At 38.3% G+C, this 17,922-nt stretch overlaps 2 protein-coding genes across 8 annotated transcripts in view; one reads left to right on the top strand and one right to left on the bottom strand.

The window, feature by feature from the left end:
* The window catches only part of LOC129778783 (serine protease inhibitor 28Dc-like), a 90,564-nt gene that overhangs the window by 28,790 nt on the left and 43,852 nt on the right, over positions 1–17,922 (top strand). The window contains exons 1-2 of one of the 7 annotated variants that reach the window (XM_055785886.1): positions 3,890–4,201; positions 17,360–17,382. The exons of 1 other annotated variant lie outside the window; for it this stretch is intronic. The gene's annotated coding sequence lies outside the window, so the exon portion shown is untranslated. 5 more of the 7 variants (XM_055785885.1, XM_055785890.1, XM_055785891.1 and 2 more) reach the window with 5 other exon arrangements.
* Positions 1–17,922, bottom strand: part of LOC129778784 (serine protease inhibitor 28Dc-like) — a 77,589-nt gene that overhangs the window by 31,144 nt on the left and 28,523 nt on the right. The gene's annotated exons all lie outside the window — the stretch shown is intronic.

Genomic DNA, 17,922 nt, shown 5'->3' with positions numbered 1-17,922 from the left:
AGACCGACACGAGGCTCAACATGTTAATACACGATGAAACGCATGTAAAGCCTATTCCCGACATATCCGGTGATATAAATTTTACTGCTCGGGGCGAAGTTCCTGTCAGATTTAAATTTTTGTTCGCAGATAAATTCACGAAAAAAATCAAGTCTAAGGATGAATATAATAAATAGGAAATCAAAAAAGCATTGATTTTCTCACGCTCCGAACTGTCCCCAATTTTCCTAATAGAGAAGTTTTGAGCAATAGTAATGCGGAGGTTGAAAATGAAGGGAAGTGTTATAGAAAACATCAATGAGATGGAAAAGGGGGTCTTCGTAGCCACTTGTTTACGCGTTCGCTTACTGAGCGATCGGTCGTGAGTTCAAACTCAGGACCCTCAATTGACCATCTTTGTGTCGTTATAGAATAACTACGTCCACGCAAACATCATCAGCGATGGAGATCGATCCACGGTCGAAATTAGATCGATTCATCCATACAACTGCTCTGCTCTGCAAGAAACATCGGGCTGCTGTTCTATAAATAACCCAACAATGATCAATATCAACTGTCTCCGCTGTCCGGTGTGCTGAACAATGGAAGAACAGAAAGAATACCCTTACGCCGAAATGGCTACTATTGTGTAATTTACCATAATGTAATGGAACAGAAAACTTAACGCCTAAATGGCTACTACTAACTACTGTGTAATTTACAGTTTATAGAAACATAAACATATGTACATGTACACGATTAAAACCCGGCTCTGTTACAGCTAAAATGCTAATGAGCCTAATAAATAAATAAATGGAATAAAAAAAATGAGATGGAAAATTCGATAGAATAGGGTAGAAACTACCGCTTTCAATCGGAAAATTGTGTACATCGGCATATAATCTGCATCACTAAACTGCCCAAAAGACATTTTTTACGGAATAACGATGAATAAGTTTTACTGAAAATACATGTTATCACCGATATTTCAAACTGTCCAGGGAGAAATATGCACTAGGGTGCCAATGAAAATGGTCATCTCGAATTTCAAAAAGTTACCTCATTAAAAATTTTCACCTTCTCGAAAAAACACCCTATGCGAAATTTTAGCTTAATTGGACTCAAGGGAGAGTGACGCAAAGCGGTCAAAGTTTGAGTTTTTTGAAAATCGAAAAATCACTCAAGGAAATCGGGGTTTTCGAAAAAAATATTTTTGATGCCGAATGTCTTAAAATTGCATGAAACGTCGAGATCTAGTGTCATCTCAAAAAATTCCGTTTTTTTGACAAAAAACGGCATTCTGGGACTTCGGCGTTTTTTTTTTCGAGTACAAAACGAAAAGTTGTTGTTTGGGTGCCAATAAACATAGTTCTCTCGATTTTTCATTCGGAATTTGCTACGAGATGTTGATTTGCACGATAATATACCCTATGCAAAATATTAGCTCATTCGGACTTCATTTACTGGTGTCACAATCGTTAAAATTTGAGTTTTTTTGAAAAACAAAAAATCACCGAGAATAGAGGGTTTTAAAAAAAAAATTTGATGTCAAACTTATTATAATTGCATTAATCGGCTAGATTTGTAGTTATCCCGAAATTTTTTGTTGTTAAAAAAAAGTTTTTTTCGTTTTTCCGCCTGAAAAATCGGTTTTTGACAATTTTTTTCATATAACTAAACCTCGACGTGTCAAGCAATTTTAAGATATTTGGCATCAAAAATTTGTTTTTAAAAACCCCAATTTCCGGTGATTTTTCGATTTTCAAAATACTCAAATTTTAACGTCTTCGACACCAGTAAATGAAGTCCGAATGAGGTAATATTTTGCATAGGGTATATTATCATGCAAATCAACATTTCGTAGCAAGTTCCGAATGAAAAATCGAGATAACTATGCTTATTGGCACCCAAAACCATTTCGTACTCGAAGTCCCAGAGTGCCGATTTTTGACGAAAATTTTTTTTCGAGATGACACTAGATCTCGACGTTTCATGCAATTTTAAGACATTTGTTTTATTGGCATTGTAAAACGAAGATATTCGCTCAACACACGCTGATGAATGTCATAGAAAAGTGTCTTACAAACGACCTGTGCAATGAATACATAATTTTCTCATCACGTTTTTTGGCATCCAACAGCTGGGAACAAGTTATACCTGAGTCACTCATTTTTCCAGGGAGAAATATGCACTAGGGTGCCAATGAAAATGGTCATCTCGAATTTCAAAAAGTTACCTCATTAAAAATTTTCACCTTCTCGAAAAAACACCCTATGCCAAATTTTAGCTTAATTGGACTCAAGGGAGAGTGACGCAAAGCGGTCAAAGTTTGAGTTTTTTGAAAATCGAAAAATCACTCAAGGAAATCGGGGTTTTCGAAAAAAATATTTTTGATGCCGAATGTCTTAAAATTGCATGAAACGTCGAGATCTAGTGTCATCTCAAAAAATTCCGTTTTTTTGACAAAAAACGGCATTCTGGGACTTCGGCGTTTTTTTTTTTCGAGTACAAAACGAAAAGTTGTTGTTTGGGTGCCAATAAACATAGTTCTCTCGATTTTTCATTCGGAATTTGCTACGAGATGTTGATTTGCACGATAATATACCCTATGCAAAATATTAACTCATTCGGACTTCATTTACTGGTGTCACAATCGTTAAAATTTGAGTTTTTTTGAAAAACAAAAAATCACCGAGAATAGAGGGTTTCAAAAAAAAATTTGATGTCAAACTTATTATAATTGCATTAATCGGCTAGATTTGTAGTTATCCCGAAATTTTTTGTTGTTAAAAAAAAAGTTTTTTTTCGTTTTTCCGCCTGAAAAATCGATTTTTGACAATTTTTTTCATATAACTAAACCTCGACGTGTCAAGCAATTTTAAGATATTTGGCATCAAAAATTTGTTTTTAAAAACCCCGATTTCCGGTGATTTTTCGATTTTCAAAATACTCAAATTTTAACGTCTTCGACACCAGTAAATGAAGTCCGAATGAGGTAATATTTTGCATAGGGTATATTATCATGCAAATCAACATTTCGTAGCAAGTTCCGAATGAAAAATCGAGATAACTATGCTTATTGGCACCCAAAACCATTTCGTACTCGAAGTCCCAGAGTGCCGATTTTTGACGAAAATTTTTTTTCGAGATGACACTAGATCTCGACGTTTCATGCAATTTTAAGACATTTGTTTTATTGGCATTGTAAAACGAAGATATTCGCTCAACACACGCTGATGAATGTCATCGAAAAGTGTCTTACAAACGACCTGTGCAATGAAAACATAATTTTCTCATCACGTTTTTTGGCATCCAACAGCTGGGAACAAGTTATACCTGAGTCACTCATTTTTGAGCAAGAAGATTCGTCTTGAGCAGCGTGAATTAGTTGTACCTGCTTTAACGAATTGAGAAAAATCAATTTTTTTTTCGAAACCCAGATTTCCTTTACTCCTCCCTTGGGTGATTTTTCGATTTTCAAAAAACTTTAACTTAGACCGCTTTGCGCCACTCTCCCTTAAGTCCCTTAAGTCCGAAATTCGGCATAGGGTGTTTTTCCGAGATGGTGAACATTTTGTATAGGGTAACTTTTAGAAATTTTAGTGTCGATTTTTCCCATACATTTATTGGCACCCTAATATACACATTTAAATTTGACCCATTTCTAGATGATCTATCCGTAAGCTTCAAGGCCCAGATTGAAGCCAACACCAATTTTTTCTATGGACAGAGTGTTCATTATTTACGATCGTGATTATTGATCCTAATTATTAAATCAGCTATTGAAAATCATTCACAAAGTAGAACAGCCGGGTTGCGAACATATCGGACTTATCAGGTCACTCACATTCTGCCAACACTGATACGAAAGCTAGTGTATTTTTTTAAACCGAAAGCTATTGCTACTCACTCTTTAAACCGTCTGCCGAGCGAAACAGCTTTCCAGTTCGTCATAAACTACGTTCGAACGCGGTCATAGTTTACGGCATACCGGTAGCAGCTATCGTCACCGTTGCTTATCAAATGTGTGTAGGATCTTCAGGAAGATCACAACAGATCATTCGAGTTGAAGAACCTGGTCTAACGAAGGTGTTGGTGGTTAATTGTGATAGCAATTTTTTCAAGTGTATTGCGGTACTTGCCAAAACCTGATTCTCTAGCCCTCTAGAGCAAAACGTTCTTTGTGTTTTCTGTGATCTGTGAGCAAGGATCGGTGCGCAAGGTAATTGCCATATCATCAACACAACAACGATGGGAAGGTTGAATCGCTTGTATATATTGTAGACGAGAAAAAATCATATCGAAAATAGAAGTGGTCAGTTAGTTTTGTTAATGTGACCGGGTTCATTAGGAAACAATTGGGAAAAAAACTTATTACAAGTGATAGCATAATTATTTCGACATAAAACTCATTTCCCCATTACCACTCGGTTGATACGGGGAAAAGAAACATACAAGTAAGACATCTTATCGCTCAAAGGTCATCGATGAAGGTAATCTTTCTGAATAAAAAATAGAATTTCGTCAGACTTCGAAGTCTTCCTCCGAGAGATTCCTAAAATGTAGGAAAAAAACGTGACGCGGTAAAGATTGGCATGCGAATCATCTATAGTGGAACCAGTTTGGTAAATACGCTGATACTGATAGTGATTGAAGCTCAACAGAAACGACGCTGCCAATACTGTGTGTCTATGTAAATTTGAACAATCTCGAAAGGAAGCATTGCAACCAATCAGCATATGAATTGTATATGAAGTTATCAAGAAAATAATAACTAACTCCAGATCTCGCTTCGAGTATGATCGGTTTACGGTGCGTCATGATTCCCATCTAATAGTCTTAAACCAGCTATCGAAGTGAGTGAGCTCACACTGAAAATCAATACGGATATTCATTGCGAAATCTACCGGTGCGAACCGGTTTATATTTGCCTCTGGTGGCATTGCATGACCAGATTTAGACTCATCTACACACGGTGTGGCGTGACCCTCAAACTCCTTGCTTCGCTGAAGTGAATCGAACAGCATAATAAAATTCGTTTTCGTCTTGGCAGTATTAGTCCTGCTAAAGTGTAAGGATGACAAAAGTACAGACACTTCATCGGAGCTGATCATATGTACAATTTGGTGCTTCCCCTATTCAAGAGGTTTTCATAATCTTCGATAAGAATAGTTCTCCCCGAATCACAAGAATCGTGATACAAATGTCTGGTCCAAGTTCCCGTTCCTGCTGGAGATTTTTGTCTGTGAAACGTCTCCCCACATTATCTCGTACGAGCGCATGTTTGAGCCAATCAAAACAACAATCTAAGTGTTATTCAGAATCTCTCTGGGTCGAGTATGTAAAGGTAAAGTTGCTCTGTGGAACGTAATGCTAGTAATCGTGATTCAATGAGAGTCGTTCAACTATTTCAAACACTCGAACTAGGTTCATCGCAATGAAACTTATGTTACTATCAATTATAAAGCCTTGACTATTTTTTCGAATGATAATTTTCGAAGAATTTCTTTCAACGATTAGATACTCGGCTCATGAGAAAAAAGATACCCGACTTGAGCTTGGAGCTGACATCTCAGGCTGTGTGCTGATATGCACTGAAGCCGCTAACCATTATGAAGAATTCATCATTATTTCAATACTTTAAAATTTTGGTTCTGTAGTTAAAAAATACAAACTACAAACTACTATTTATGTCATTTTTCTCAGAGCACTGGGCTGCAAAACAATAAAACTTCAAATTTAATATGACACCTATTATTGACACATAAATGAATTGCAACCTAGTTTACGCAAGCCCTGTTAAAGAGCCCAGTCCAGTTAAATTAAGCCCAGTTAGCGAACTACTGTAATTAAGACCTATCACAGCTTTAAGTTTCATTGTCGATTATCCGTCGAATTTTCGTTTTCTCGCAATATTAGATTAGATTTTATTCCCTTCATGACGCTACGGTTCCACACAGAAACTTTCCCAGAGCACTATTTTATGCGTCATCCCTACTCGCTCACATTTGGATTTTCGTGTTCAAGCCTAATTGAATATTGACTGGCGTGGTCAAAGGTACGAGTGTATCAATGCAAGTCGTAAGAAACCGGCCCGAACAGGATATGAGTTTGTTTGTGACGGCAGCCGAATTTCCATATCCAAATTGAGTCAACAAGTCCACATCATTAGCTAAACATTTGACAATAATTTCGTACTATTCCGTGAATCCACGGGTTTTGTTTATCGCAATGTGAGTCACTGCTTTCAGCACAGAAATGTAAACAGATGGTAAAACCACAGAACTACACCACAACAAGCACATTAACGTCAACGTCAAAAAAAAACGGGTGGGTAATGTCGGGGACATAACCGGAGTGACGTAGGACTATACAAAGGGGACAGCTTTTGTTAAATATATATTTTAAATATATTGTTTTATTTTGAATACGTGAATACCTACCTATCTACCTGAAAAATGGATTAGTTTACTGTTTACTCTTTATGAAAATGTTGATGGTTCTGAAAAGAACCTTTGGTGTTGTGTTTTTGTTATCACTCGATATTCCCATCTTGTTCGGTTAAACCTTCCTGTTTAGCTATTGCGTTTGCCACTCGCCACAGCTTTCACAGTTGGAAATTTCTTCCCATCAAGCTTGTGACATGTTGTTCAGTAAATTACATTTAATGCGACGTGCCGGAGAAACACTTTGCCACTCACTGAAACTAATTGTTGCCTTGATGAGCGCCGAACCGAAGCTGCTCTGTTCTTGATGCGGGTTTTCTGATTGTCGTGAGCAGCTTTGCAAGCCAACTCGAACACTCCGACGGCCGAAACTCTATAATCGCTGTTAGGTATACTGGTGCTCCGGCACCAATCCGTTCGGCCTAGTTACCCTTGCGGAGCAATCAGTGAATGCGACCAACAGGGAACTGGAGACCTGCACGGTTCGAGTGAGACTTTGCCTTTCCCTTAACTTGTCCTCCTTTGTTACGTCCACGATGCCGATGCCGTACAACCACACGGGTTTAAAATAAGATATTTTTTTGAGGTCCGCGTGTTTTATACTCTAGCGGTACACACTCACAGGATAGAGACAAATCGGCAGACTCAGCCAGAGGGGCGAGTCCAACGAGACGAACAAATGAGCGTTTAAAGGGAGCGATGGCAAAAAAATACATTCATTACGATTTGTTCGCTCGTTGGATTCACATGCAGGCTAAAAAGGGTCCTTTTCAGGATCACAAAATTATCTTCAACCTAAAGAGTTTATTGTTTTGTTAACACTCGATATCCCCATCTTGTTCGGCTAAACCTTTCTGTTTAGCGATTGCATTTGCCACTCGCCACAGCTTTCACAGTTGGAAAATTTCTTCCTATCCAGCTTGTGACATATTTTACAGTAAATTACATTCAATGCGACGTGCCGAAGCGCCACTCAGTGTCGTATTGGAGGCGATTTCAACCTGTAATTGAACATTTACGATGACAGTGGTACAGTGTCGAATTTCAATGTGGGGTCATAATTTGGATCTCTATGTTTACAAAAATGTCCAACTAAATAAGTCGTATTACATGTCCGTCCAATTAGCTAAATGTCGAACTATTTGTAAATTACTGTACTTTCAATCTGGAAACAATTTAAGAATTGGTGAAAATTGAATAATCAGGAAAGTCCCCAACTACCAATAAGCTCAGAACAACTGCCAAATTCACATACTCATCAGATCCTAGCAAACAAATTATGAAAAAATCAATTTGTGTTTTATTATTATTTTGGATAATGTTTTAGAAAGCATTGAACTGTATCTCCTAAACTCTTTTGTGGAAGGTTTAATGGCCCTGAAAAGCGCCTTGTTTTATGGAATGGTACCAATTTAGAAAACTTAGTACTCGTAGTTTTGAAAAAAACCATTTCGAACGCCCTCGATGCCGCCTTGTTCTGGATTTGCCACCAAAGCAGTTTGTATAAAGAACAAACTTTTTTCTTCTGCTACCCGATGCCGTTTTGCGATTGCGTTTGCCACTCGCCACTCGCTGCAACTGCCTGTTGTTGTCTTGATGTGTTCTGTTCTGAATGCGGTTTTTCTTATCGTCGCGAGCAGCTCTACCAGCCAACTCGATCACTTCGGCGGCCGAAACTATATAACGCCGGCTAGGTGGACTGGTGCACTGGTACTAACGCGCTCGGCCTAGCTACCCTTGCGGGGAACTCCAGATCAACACGGTTCGAGCGGGATTTTGCCTTTCCCTTCACTTTTCCTCCTTTACCATGTCCAGACATGGCTGCTTGGGTTGGTTTGTTGATGTGTTGTGATGCGAACCGATGTGGTGTACGGTTTGAATGAGAATGATCGTTACGGCAGCGGAGCGGGGATTTTTAAGCTGACTGGCTGGCTCGAGAATTACGCATGTGTGAGACTGCGACCAATGTTTCGTTCATTTTTCCTTTTTCCTTTCCAATCGTGCTTCATTCTATTTCGCTGCTGCTCTGGTTGCCCGTTTTGGTCGGTACGATTTGAGGAGCACAAAATGGACCAATCAAAAATGGGCACATAGTGCATTTTGACAATGCTTGATATTTCACAATTATTCAATTATTTATCTCAAGAAAAATGAAATGTTATCCGTTATGATAGATGCGTAGATATATTTCCTATCAATTGATGCAAAAACCTTTGCGATCTATTGAGAAATGCTCGAGTTATAAGCGTTCCAAATCTTGCATTTTTTCCTACTTGTTCAGCGCCTGGATTTCCATTTCACTCCCTATATCTTCCGGTTAGACGTAGTCCTACGTCAAAATCGCCAAAAAAACGTTGTGGATGTCGAGATATTTCCTCCTATTCCGCGTCGCGAATGACGTGAGATGGCTCGAGTAGCTCTCGAGTTCCTTTATGATAGAAGATGAATGCGACAAAAAAGTAACCTCCAATGAACACCGATGAACTGTCGCGGTATTCCCGGCCCAGAGGCAATTATAAATTGTTGTAATTTTAATGAAAATGTTTACTTCATGTTATTCGATTACTCGAAACACATATTCCTGTAGCAATGCTGATAGATACTCGAATACACGGTGTACATGATAGAAAGTGACTTCCGTGATTATGTCATTCGTATTCGTATCGTATCGTATCGCTTTCGTCAACAAACACTGCAAACCATCAGCCACCGGAAGCGAATGTAGTGTAGGATCGAAGAAAACGATTTAATCCGATGCGTTATGCTTCAGTATATGATTAAAATCATTATATTCGGGGAAAAAACTAGAAGTGGGCTATATCTGTGATATAACCGCAGGACTACCGCTGTCTCAGTAAACATTTATTTGAAATTGCATCTGAATCAATTCTCGATGAATGAATGAATGAATATTTCGAAATATTGCTCAATTTTTTGTTAGTGTGTAGGTGGTTGAGTATAAGTATGGAATTGTTATTAACATAAAATTCAACTTTTTCGAACTTGTTGGTGGTCCTGAAAAGAACCGATGAGTTTGAGTGGGGTGCAATCACAAACAAACAATGTATCAAGACCAGTGCGGTGAAAATTCAATCTCAATCGAAGAAAATCGACGAAAATGACAAAGAATACCATTTGTCACCAAAGAAAGCATTGATCGATCGCTTGATTTCAGCTAACCTTGTCAACTGGGATCCGAATGGGTTAATTGTCAAACGAACGCTATTCCTACTCCAAATGCGTTCATCGCATTCAAGATGAACGCATTTGGCCGAACGAAAACAAATAATCCATTCTCACAACCTCGGCTTTCCGCATTGAAGTATGATTTCGGTCATATAAACGGAGCATACACAGAGCAGGCGACGGGAGAGCATTCTATAATTCCCCTTGCTCATGTGTTAGCATCACACTCCCATAGTAATGCGAGGAGCGTAAGAATGAAAGAAATAAAAAATTCATTCTCGCCAGTTGTTCCTATGTTATCTCTGAAAACATACCAATGCATCGTCGGATATCAATTGAGTGTCGGTCACTAGTTCAATTGATAGGGACAAACGTAAATCACAAATAACAGCAAGACAAGAGACTTGAATGGAGGTGTGGTTATTCAATCGAATGGATGGGATATAGTGAGAAGAGATCCGTACCCTTAGAAAAATCCTCGGTCGAAAACTACTAAATACATTTGGTAATGCAAAATTAGTAGAATGTACAAATTTTTTGTACATATTTTCAACAAACCCGCATCCCTACCAGAGATTAGTTTATTTTACTCGATAACATTAGTAAGCTTGGATATTGTCATATCTGAAAATTGGTTAGAAAAGCGCGTATTAACCATTTTCATTGTTCCCATAAGGCAATACGGAGGTATAATAAGGATATAATTCTGATACGTGCATTTTCGGCGAGAAAATGTAGCCGATATTGGGCTTCCGAATCATGGTTCTGCTTGACATATGAGTTTATTAGTACGGTCGAAAATGACTATAGATTGGTAGTATTTACCAAAAAATTCGTTATATTTACTAATTATTTCTCTCAGTGTATGAGTGAAACATGCCCGTATATCAAAGTAGCCAATGATTCGGCGATATTGGTTAGAAGAGAAGTGTTGTCAACTGATGGGTGATGGTATTTGTCGTTCGAATTCAAAAGAATGGATTGATTTTTTTCAGCACTGATCAAGACTATTCCATGCGAAAGCAGAATAGAACCTGAGTGTTCCGCTGTTGGATATCATTGCATCACGGCATCATTGCAAATTAGTGCGAATATTCCTTCGCTTGGGCGCAATCTCAAGCAAACAATTTTCCAAGACCACTCCATGCGAAAGCAAAATAGAAACTGAGAGAGGTTAGCGTCGACATCATGCATCATGCCTTAACCGCAGTCCAATCGCAACTGAAATGATATTTCAAGTGATTGCTATATTTATAGTGATTTCGATAGTATGTTTCGAAGCAGTGTTCAGCTATTAAAACAATTTTTTAGATCAATAAGTAACAATCATTTAAATCGTGGACATTTTATGTTCCGAATGAAGTGATTTTCAAACCACTTCGTTCAGCCGCCAAAGAGTTATTAAAGTTCAAAACCTTGCACTCCAAGCGTCACTCTCTCGTTTCCGAAACTTTTAACTTACACCCCGGTACAGTACATAAAAGACGTAGTCCTACGTCAAAAAATATTTTACATCTGATATGGTCAAACAACTTTAGCCCGATATAAATGACGCCATGTGTTTACACTCAAATCAGTTGTTTACTGACGGTTTTGAATCCTTACAGCTAGTCACTACTTCTTTCCAAATGAGCACTTCACTACGAAACAAATAGTTTCCCATCCGCTTTCCGCTTTTCCAAATAGTGTTTAATTCGAACAGCAATATGAGACCGAGCGTTGTCATGATGGAATATTGTCAACGCGTGTCGAGTCACATAATCTGGACGTTTTTCGGCAATAGCTCGGTTTAATCCGATGAATTGTTGTCTGTAGAAGTCTCTATTGATCGTTTACCCAGGGCTAGCAGCTCATAGTGGATCACTCCCTATTGATCCCACCAAGAACAGAGCATTACTTTGGCACCATGGGTATTCAACTTCGGTGTTGATGTTCCTGATTGACTGGGCTTGACAAACGACCCTTTGGGTTTTGGATTGTCGTAGTGAATCCATTTTTCGTCCCCGGTAACGATTAAATGCAAAAAATATTTCGTTTTGTGTCGTTCATTTCTTCAATTCCGTGACCGGAATAAATCGCGGGAAAAACATCATGGATATTAAGCCTCTCAGAAAAAAAAAGCGTAATTTCTATTTCTAATTTATTATGGGATCAATGTAATGGGGGCGAAGATCCCATTTAATGAGGATAAGGATAAGGATAAGGAATTACAAAATCTATCCGATGGTGCAGAAGCACCAAAAACTTCCACAAGCATCCAATGTGCTTCAGCTGCACTTTTTTCCAATGGAAACAGAAAATCAAAACTTCCAGCAAATGGTGCTCATTTGCGACGAAACTCAACGTTGCGTTGAAAATGCACTAAAAATTGAACTTGTTATACAAAACTCAAAGATTTATAAACAATATGTGGTTGACAGTTTTCGACACTTCACGGTTCAGAAAACGCGACATTTTTGAGTTTCTAGCGGGGCTCAACTTGGGAATAAATTATCAAATGAAGACCAAACTTACTTTGTAGACAACTTTCACATGATCTAGCAATGGAGGCGATCAGGCGTAATGGTAACATCCATACTTCTCACGCTAAAGATCACGAGTTCAATTCTCACTCCCGACATTCTTCCAAAATTTTTTGAAGGTTAAAGAAAGATTGAAGTGACGAACCAGCCAAAAAGTGTTGAAAGTCACTATAATACAGAAAAAAAGATGATTTAGCAATATTTTTTTAATTTGAAAAAGAAATTAATAACAATAATACATGCCAATGTCATATTATCTTCTTCTTCTTGAATGGCGTTAACGTTCCCTGTGGAACTTTTGCCGTCTCAACGTATTCATTAACTAGCGTCGTTCATTAATACTTGGTTGAGATTTCTATGCCGAATAACACGCCTTGAATGTACTCTAAAGTGGCAAGCTCTAGAATACGCGTGACCACAGTGCAAGCCGGAAGAATTTTCTTTGACGAAAAATCCCCCAACCAGAACGGGAATCGAACCCGAACACCCGGCATGATAGTGTGGGACGCTAACCACTCGGCCACGGGTGCACATCAATGTCATATTATGTGGGTTTCGAAAAAAAACCTGCAGTACACACTATCCGCACTACAAATTATTAAAAAGTATAGTATAAACATTATAATAATATGGTTATGATTTTATTATTTTTCTACATATCCCATAGTTACATTTAGGTGCCTATTCTATCAAATTCCTTTTAAAAACCCTATTCAATTTGAACGAGGAAAGTGTCACCCATATATGGGTTACGCGGCGACGAACATGTTAAAGGGAAAAACACCTATTATAAAATAATGGCAGATTCGGCATATTTCAACAGATCAGAGAAAACTTAGCGCTTTGCAGTTGAATTTTCACAGAATTTGAAGACAATATATGGATTTAAAACACATAGAATTCGTTACATAATTCTACTACCTGTTCAAATCATCGCCATGTTTATTGCTGATGTGATTCATATGAATGAAATATGAAAACATATCAGCAACCATTACGAAGTTGAGAAAGCGCTTCGGTAATACAGAAATTCTGTATTACTATAGTAGGGTTAGCTAGTATAGTTGCCAACTACCTACAGGGTCTTTCAGATTAAACGGTCACGCAAAAAAAATCGAATAGCTCCTTTTAAATTTTTTTTTCGCTCCGTCGATGATAACACTGCGTTCCCCACTTCGGGACGATAATATTCGGCTACTCGTTCAGTCTAATCGGATGGTTTTTAGTGTAAAGATGTTTACAAGAACGTGTATTTTTAGTGAAATCGTATTACTCGAGCAACCGAAACCTTAATGAAATTTTGTCCTCTTATGGTAAGAATTTCAACATTTCTCGTCGTCGATTTCTTCCTCTGGGGGTACGTGAAGGACCGAAACCTTAATGAAATTTTGTCCTCTTATGGTAAGAATTTCAACATTTCTCGTCGTCGATTTCTTCCTCTGGGGGTACGTGAAGGACCGTTGCTGTGTTAATAAGCCACAAAAATTGAAGGAACTTAAAGAAGAAATAACTAGGATTTTCAACAGCATCGAAGTAATGTTAGAGTGAAGAGATGAAGAACCGTTTGAAACGCGTTATTGAAGAAAGGAGTGGTCACATCGAAAATGTCCTAAAATAAGCTTTATTTTGGTTTTTTAAAAATAAAAATTGATTCACTTTTGTAAAAGTTATTAAACGCAACAAGCATGAGCGTTCAATCTGAAAGACTCGAGAACGGTTAGTTCTAGGGTAAATTGTTATACACCTAGGTTTTTTTACGCGGTTTTGACGTAGAACTACGTCTTTTTTCAAATCAGAAAACAGGTCACGTTTTTATGAAATAAAGTTAACGTTAATAACTAATTTTGCCGTGAACGGATTTTGGCGATTTACATACTAAACGAATCTGTAATTCCCTAAGATTTTTTTTAATATACTATACATTAGAATCCCCTGGTTTGTAAATGGTTAAAATTCATGAAAACTCTAAGCGTTTCCATTTCCCATATATTTGTTCTGTTCATTTGTGTGCTTTCCCGAACAGAGCTGTCAATAACGAGCAACTTATCGACGACCAACGAAGGGGAAATCGTAGGATATGAAGTCTCTCTGAACAAAGGAAAAGTAGAAGAATGAAGGGGAATACTTGCCTAGAGTATCAACAGTGGATCTCGCTGAGGCAAACTTTCATTCGGCATCGGACTGTTGAGCAATCCAGTTCACTTTGCTTTCGCTGCGCTTCGATCTAAGATTGGACCCCACCAGTGGTAATCCAACTTGGATATCGTCGTTTGCTTTTTCTGTTTGTTATTCGTTATTCGAATCGTGTGCTTTTCTTCCCGCGTCATAAATTGAACGCTTCGCGTAGTGTGTGATGAGCAAGAAGAAGAGGAAGGCAGGCTCGAGCCCTGCAAAAAACGAACGAATGAAATTTCGAGGCAAGCGTCATCTAATGATGCACGCGATGTTGGTGCAGTGAAAAACACTCGCACTGAACCGAGCCTTCGCGAGTGTGACACCGCATCGAACAACAGCGAAGTAGGCGATTTCGGCGCGTCGGTCGAAAATGTAAACGCCGTTACCCAGGCAGCAACCAAAATTAAGACCCCCCCCCCCCCCGCTGGGGGTGAGGGCGGTCGCTCTTGACAAACTCATCAGCGAATTCGCATCGATGGCTGTTACAGCAGAGTACAAGCTGTGTGGCATAATTCAGTCTTTTTCCAAGCAGTTAACATTGTTTCTTTTTCGTCATCATAAGGGCTTCTATGGTGCCTTTGAGAATGCTCAATGCATTAAACTGACGTTATGGCGAAGCAGTCATTAAGGTTGTGCTCAAAAAAAAAATTTGGGGAATACCAAGCATCTTGAATGTCTTACTGAAATGTTATAAATTATTTAGGTTCGCGTGCCAGTCGCAAAACTCCCTTCAACTAGGATTGCATTTGCGCTGATATTGATCATAATGAAGCTTTTTTTTTCTTTCTTTATTAAAGAAATTTTCAGCCAAAGGCTGGTTCATCTCTGACGTAATGAATCATTGCTACTGTTTTCGAGGTTGTTGATATTAACAAAAAAGAGTTTATTTCGCTTGATTAGTCAAAGTAAATTTCGTTCTGGAATTTTGTATGTGATTAGGTTTCGCTAGTAGCAAAACTTCCTCCACTAAGGGTTACAGCTGCGCTCCTCTCGAGTATGAGAAAGTAATGCAATTTTTTTTGAGGCCAGTAATACTAACAGAAGCGTTTTTTTTAGAATAGCGCAAAATGATGAGAAGTGTTTATATTCCTAGTAGTTTCAAGCCACCAATGTATGGCTCTGTATGCATGCTATGGCAAACGCTTGTTTGGCGCTTGGTTTACGTTGTACGAACGATGCCTAGAGGTGCGATTCCTTTGAGGCAATACTAAATAACATGTAGCATGATATTTGATACTTGCAAGTGTTGTCATTGTTGTTGTTTCCATGCGGCGCCAAAGATATATTGATGTAGTTATGAGATGTGGAATAATTGGGCTGGTGTAACATGTTTATAATCGACTGTTGCCGAGTCTATGTCAATTGCAGAAAAGGCCACTGGAATAGTGTTCGTGGTAAATTTTCAATGCATTGACATGAAAAAAATTGCGATCATACGATCAGCTAGTGTATTCATTATTACGAGGGCAAGAATGAATCATCAATCAATTATCGTCAACTGATTCTACAATGAAAAAAACTATTTCAGATAGTATTCTACTAAGCAGTTGTTTCGAAAATTTCCCAGCATTATAGAATAATATCCGAAGGTATAAACATGCGACTTATATGAAATAACAGCGTAGTTCTACGTCAACAATGCGGTCGTATCTTGGACACCTCCTATAATTTTTTTAACGCGGTTTTTTACGAGGTTTTTTTACGCGTATTTTCCAATGAATGCGGTTTTCTTTTACGAGGTTCCCGGTTTAAAAAAATAGAGCAATATCACATCTCTCCCTCAGCTACCATTTTTCCCTCATGTTCCCTCAGAGCATATGACAGTAATTAGAAGTTATGAAACGGATAGTAGTTGATAGTTTGTACCGGGTATCCGGCAAGCTTCGAGGCCGGATTTCCGAATATCCGGCAGCCGGCTTTTTATTTGCGAATATGAAACTGGAAGAAACTGCATCTGTGCATGAACCAACAAAAGGATTACATTTTAGGGAGAAGGATCAACATATTTTTGCATTAATATAATGAACGTTGATAAAATTTTCCGTTTAGAATGAATATCCTCTGATAGGGTATCAAGTTTTCTACAAGGAATCATGAACAGATATTTTTCTGATAAGGCTATCACAATGATGTAATTTTTGTAGGGAGTGTCTTCAGGGGTGATAATCTGAGAGACCTCACTACAAAACATGCTTTTTGGCTTGATGGAGCAATACGTTTGACTTCTGCTCTCGTTTGATGAAATAATAAGAATTATAAGTTCTAACCCCTCCTGTATATTCGAGGTAATTTATCATTTTTCTGCATAAAAATCATTTGGACTAAGAAGAGATTGCACATATAGTCAGCGAAGGGTTCAGGCAAAATATTCCAATGTTAAAGAAATCGACTGTTATGTGAAAACACTGCGAATAGATCACAAGCATGATCCTTACGTTTGGTGGCCATTCTAAGGTGTATCGTCAATTAACAACATTTGCTAGAATTAATATTACTTTAACTTTTGAAAAAAAAATCTGCCATTTCAGAACTCAAACGTTATCTTAAATTATGTATGAATAATGTTAATGGGCTATTTTGTTGTGGTTTATCTTGTGTTGATGAAAAATTATTTATATTTTCTAAAATCCGGTATCCGGCCGGATAGCGAATGGAGATTAGTGCGGCAGCTGCACCTAAATCTTAAGTGGATTTAAGGTGACCTGATTCCTTTTTACGTGGATTTTCCAATTAATGCGGTTTTTTACGCGGATTTTCCAATTAATGCGTTATTTTACGAGGTACGTATCCCCCGCGTAAAAAAAACTGTGGTGTACATAATTTTTCATATAGAATCGCAAATAGATTTCAATGATAACAATTTCACAAAGAATTGAAAGCTCATAATTTTTTAAACATTCATGTCTTCAGTTTTGTCAGCTCGACAGGCAACACTTTACATCAAACTCTCAAACTCTGTTAAACTAACGGATGTTCAATAAAAAATGAGAATGATTTCAATACCTTTCCGTTTAAAAAAAAAGTAAAGCATATTTTTTTTCTCATCGACAGAATTGCTCTCTGGGCTCTCTGGGGTACGTTGTACGATTCTTCGAAACGCGTGAAAGTAGACCACTTGAAAAAAGTGCCGGTGAGCACTGTTCACCTGATCCTGGCATCCCGGAACGTCGAGCGAAATACCAGTAGTGGCCGTCCGGCGAAGATCATGACGGAAAAGAAGAAGGAATCTCTGAAAAAGCTGTTCGACAACAAGGACGGGTCGAGTTTGCGTGACGCCGGTCGAAAATTTTACTGCTCCTATTCCTACATCCACAGAACCCTCAAGCAGGAGGGTATTGTCTGTCGGAAGAAGACTAGGTCCCCAGAGTATGACATGGATGACGAAGAATTATCGCGGGACGTCGTTCGTGCTGGACAACGAGAGTAATTTTCCGCTGTCAAAGTCCAACATGCCCGGTAATGACCGGTACTATACCAGTGAAAAGGCCCACGCCCCCTGGGGTGAAGTACAAATACAGTAGAATCCCGATTATCCGCGAAAAAGTCGGGCAAGATTATCCCGTATAACGAAAATCGCGGATAACGCAATAAAGAACTAAAAATGAGGTACAAAT

Source organism: Toxorhynchites rutilus, chromosome 3 (genome assembly GCF_029784135.1).
Source record: "Toxorhynchites rutilus septentrionalis strain SRP chromosome 3, ASM2978413v1, whole genome shotgun sequence".
Taxonomy (NCBI): Eukaryota; Metazoa; Arthropoda; class Insecta; order Diptera; family Culicidae; genus Toxorhynchites; species Toxorhynchites rutilus.
Note: the sequence above shows the minus strand (reverse complement) of the source record. Positions and strands in the feature narration are given on the sequence as shown.